We start from the raw sequence: 5,000 nt of genomic DNA, 5'->3' as shown, positions 1-5,000 counted from the left end.
GTTGCATGCATTCGTGTTTGTGTATAAATATATAAACGCAGAAGTATATATACACAATTACGCATGCATACACACGTACTGAAAATCCTCTACCTCTTACTATCCTATATATAGGACCTGAGCGACGAAATCTGTTTGTATGTCCCGCTATGCCATTGTAAAAAATCCGTGGAGAATGCGATAACGAAATCATCTGGGAAATCCCGTAGAGTTGTGAAATTAACACTCGCTTTGCTCGGCGACACACATGATACAATATTCCCTTTCCGTTGCAAACTTATTCTCGATGGGGGCTGTCAACGCTAATTTGAGTGTCTTGTGCTTATAATACGGCATTAATAACCACCACAATACTACTTTTTTATAGTCACCACATCTCGATTCAAATCTTTATCATTTTTTAACGTCATTTTTAATTTATTCATGCAAGACCGAAGCATATATTGCATCAGAGTCTGCATGAGCTCTTTCAGAGAACATTTTGCTCAGTCAGGATAAACTTTGGGTAATGTACAATGCCACGAAAAATGCAGTAACAAACCAGATCGTTAGTGTTGCAACATTTATCTTTCGGAATATGCTCGATGGAGAGTATAGCATATGTCGTATGAGAGGAGACTTCGCAATATACGTTATATAAACCGTAGGAAACATCGTGGTGTTCCTATAACGCTATTTTGAAAGGGTAAATGGCATTGGAATCAAATACAAATTCTGTACATCTTTTTTCTAAACATTTCCATCTGTATCTCATCATAATTACTTGTTATCATCGCTATTATTTAACATATATCTATTCTCAATATTGCAGTAGCTTTTTAGAATCAAACATAAATTCTGTACATTTTTTTTTCTAAATATTACCATCTCTATCTCATCCTAATTAATTGTTATCATCGCCATTATGAAACATATATCTATTCTCCATGTTATTTTTTCTAACACGATGCTGAGAACACCTGCATGCATGACGGAGCTCGACATGACTTTCCCGCATAGGACTGAATTCTCATGTCAGCCAAACTCTATGACGTGGATTCGTAACTTGTGTAAGTAACTTTGGGACGATACTAACTACTAGAGCGCGAGAGAGTTAACTGTGTATGTTTAACAGATAACCCGGTCTTTTGTGTGTAAGACTGCTGGCTTTACACGTCTTGGATATCAATATAATGGGTGTTTTTATTTTTTTCTCTCGTAAAGTAATCTTCATTTGTGTTTTTGTTGAAGAATTGTTTTAAGGGATCATTATTATTATTTGAAATCACTTGCTGTTTTTTTCTTCTTTTGGAATTAGCCTTCTCAGCTACAATCAACATTATGAAAGGAAGAACTCAGGCTATATCACATAATTGCCGGAGTGAGTAAGCTACTACCTGCTCTTTCTCTGAATTGTTAACTTTTTTTTTCTCATTTCCTTTCCTTTATCTTTTATCATGCTCGTGGAGAATCATCTGAAAGTTTCGAAAAAAGTGAATAAATAACGTAAAACTTTTTCTGGTTAGCTTTTGTCAGTATATTTTTATATATAAAAATCTTCAAAGGTTTAATAACTTTAACGCTATTTGATATCCTGTATCAAACATATCATCAATGCTTTTATAATGCAATGATATGACCTTTTGTGTGCTAGATTTGAGGCGATAAACTGAAAAAAGAGAGATTACAAAAAAAGGAAAAAAAAGTCATTTTTGATATTTCAGTATTCAAAACGATGATAATTCATTCATTTATAATGTGTATATGATAGGGGGATGTACATGTGCTTGTGGCAAAGGAAGGGGTGACGGGGGCCGGTTAGGGGACCTTGCGGGTAGTTCGGATGAAAATGAAACAGACTTGCACTCCTTCAACAGTGCTGAAGGTACTCTCTCTCTCTCGCTGTCTCTCTCTTTCTGTCTGTCGTCTCTCTCTTTCTGTCTGTCGTCTCTCTCTCTCTCTCCCTATCTGTCCATCTGCCAAACTCTCTCTCTCTTTTTCTCTTTCGCTCTCCTTCCTTCCCTCCCTCCCTCCCTCCCTCCCTCCTTCCCTCCATCCATCCTTCCTTCCATCCCTCCCTCCCTCCCTCCCTCCCTCCCTCCATCCATCCTTCCCTCCCTCCCTCCCTCCCTCCCTCCCTCCCTCCTTCCCTCCTATCCTCCTTCCCTCCCTCCCTCCTTCCCTCCTTCCCTCCCTCCCACCCTCCCTCCCTCCATCCCTTTTACCCCTTTCTCCTCCCCCTCCAATTCATCGGGCTATTGTACAGTACATATACAGTAGAGTGGCCTACGTCCCATCATGATAAATCAACGGGAAGTTTTCCAAAATATGATTTTATTATCTCGCTATCCGAAAGAATCATGGATGCCGGATTTTTCATTACTTCAGTGCAAAATTGGAATGCATTTCATTTAACTTTTTTTTATAGTATTTTTTTTTAGTGTTCCTGACTATTGCTAGGGTACGGAACACTTTTCAAAATACCCGCTAACGAGTGTGCTAAAAATGTAACGCCACAAAATGTCATCTACAGAACTCGTATAGTTGCAGTTGGTGTTGGCGTTGGTTTTGACGTTGAAGCTGAAGCTGGTGTTGATTTTGATGTTGGTGTTGAGGTTTATGCTGATGTTGATATGACGAATATGAAAAACGATTGGTGTTGGTGATAATATATTAAATGATGATATTGATAACAATAATGCTCTTTCTCTCTCCTTCCTTCCCTCTCTCCCTCCACCTACTCTCTCTCTCTCTCTCTCTCTCTCTCTCTCTCTCTCTCTCTTTCTCTTTCTCTCTCCCCCTCTTCTCTCTCTCTCTCTCTCCTCTCTCTCTCTCTCTCTCTCTCTCTGTCTCTCTCTCTTTCTCTCTCTCTCTCTCTTTCCTCCCTCCCCCTCTCTCTCTCTTTCTATTAACTCTCTCTTCTCTTCCCCTTCCTCACTCACTCTCCCCCCCCCCATTCCACACAAAACCTACATCTCACAAGAAAAGAAACCAACGAAAAAAAAAAAAAAAAAAAAAAAAAAAACCTGCATTAACATCAAGCAATCAGAATTTCACTCAAATCGAATCGAATATCTTCCCAAAGCTTTCCAGAGTCAACGTAATAAAAGTTCCTCATCAAACACAGAGATTCCCCGACCCCCAATATGCACGCCGATGGGTCAACAACTCGGAGGCACAAACAATTTAATTAGCTATGGACTCGTGTTCTGCGTCTGAGCCTCGTTCTTTTCGCAGGAGGTGGATGGGGAAGAGGGAGATGAGGGAGAGTGAAGGGGGAGGAAGGGGGGGGGGTGAGGGGAGAAAGAGAGGGTAAGGTGGGTGGGGGTAGAGGAGGGTGGGAGGAGGGTGGGAGAAAGAGGGGGGGTGCGGGGGGAGAAAGAGAGGGAAAGGGGGAGGGAGAAAGAGAGGGTCAGGGTGAGGGGGAAAAAGAGAGGGTGGGCAAGGGGAAAAAGAGAGGGTAAGGGAGGGGGAAGGGGTGAGGGTTGGGGAGTAAGAGAAAGGGGGGGGGGGGAGAAGAGAGGGTGGGAGGGAGGAAGAGAGGAGGTGGGGGTGGTGGGGGGAGGGGGAGAAAGAGAGGGTGGGAGGAGTGGGGAGAAAGAGAGGGTGAGCGGGGGGGGAGTAAGAGAGGGTAAGGGGGGAGGGAGAAAGAGAGGGGAAGGGGGTGGGGGGGGAGAACAGAGGGTGGGAGGGGAGGGTGGGAGAAAGAGAGGGTTGAGGGGGGAGGAGTAAGAGAGGGTCAGGGGGAGAAAGAGATGGTGGGAATAGGGGTGAGAGAATGAGAGAAAAGAGGGGGGTGGGTAAGGAAGGGAGAAGTGAAGATGGATAAGCGAGAGGAGTGAGAGTGAAAAAAGAGAAAGAGAGGAAGTTGGAGGAGAGAGGAGGGAGTGAGACGGTGAGAGGTAAAAAAAAAGAGAAGGGTAGTGAGGATGGAGGCGAGAGGGGGAGTGAGAGAAATAGAGAGAAAAAGGGGGAGTGAGGGATGGAGGATAGAGGGGGAGTGAGAGGTAGGATGAGCGGGTGGGAGTGTGAGTGAAACGATAAAGACAGAGCGAGAGGAGAATGAAGGGGGTGAAAGAGACAAAAAATGAGAGTGAGGAATGAGAGAAAGGGAATAGCGGGGATAATGGTTGGTAAGAGAAACGCCGATGAGAGGGAGTGAGAAGGTGAGAGAGAGAGATAAAGGAGAAATGGGGAATAATGTGTTTGAGAAAACTACGATTATGAGAAGAAGGGGGAGGGGCTTAGAGAGAGAAGGGGGGTGTCGGAGTGAAGGGGGGGGGATGGAATAAGGGAAAGAAAGAGAAAAAATAGTAGAAAATATATCCCATAGAAATGACGTTACTACATATCAATAAACACGACAAGAATATATATGTAAACAAAAACAACAATAATGATAAGAAATAATATAAATTCTGAAAAATACTATATGAAGGAAGAAGAGGAAAGAATACGGATGATAATAATGACCATATTAGCAACAATAAATGTAATATTAAAGACCAAAAAATTGAAAAAAAGGAAAAAAAGAGAAAAAAAAAATCCAGACAGAAATTACTTCCTCACATAACCTTCCATTTCTTTTAATTCCTTCCCTTCTTGAAGAAACCCCATGAATTTCCAGCTTTAATGACGCCGAAACGATCGCAGACATCCCGATCTCCTTGGCAATATTAAACCCGAGAAGGCTATAGAAACAAGGAACGTGTTCTGGCACCGTGAAGTAATGACCGTTCGATTTCACGCGGAACTGAATACATCTGGAATCTCGGGCTTTCGTGCTTAAGGAAGTGTAACAGTCGATCGTCTTGTTCCGTTATGTTTCGTGCTCTCCGTTCGTGAGTGGGTTGGGGTCGTAGGCGTTGGGTTATTTATGTTATGCTGGATTGTGGTTTTTATCATTGTTGTTATGATAATAATAATTATTTTTATTATTTATTAATCTATTTATTTACTTATTTATGTTATTTATCATGATTATTGTCGTTTTTATTAGTGGTAGTAATAGTCGTAGTAGT

This window comes from Penaeus vannamei, chromosome 10 (assembly GCF_042767895.1).
Source record: "Penaeus vannamei isolate JL-2024 chromosome 10, ASM4276789v1, whole genome shotgun sequence".
Classification (NCBI taxonomy): Eukaryota; Metazoa; Arthropoda; class Malacostraca; order Decapoda; family Penaeidae; genus Penaeus; species Penaeus vannamei.
Note: the sequence above shows the minus strand (reverse complement) of the source record.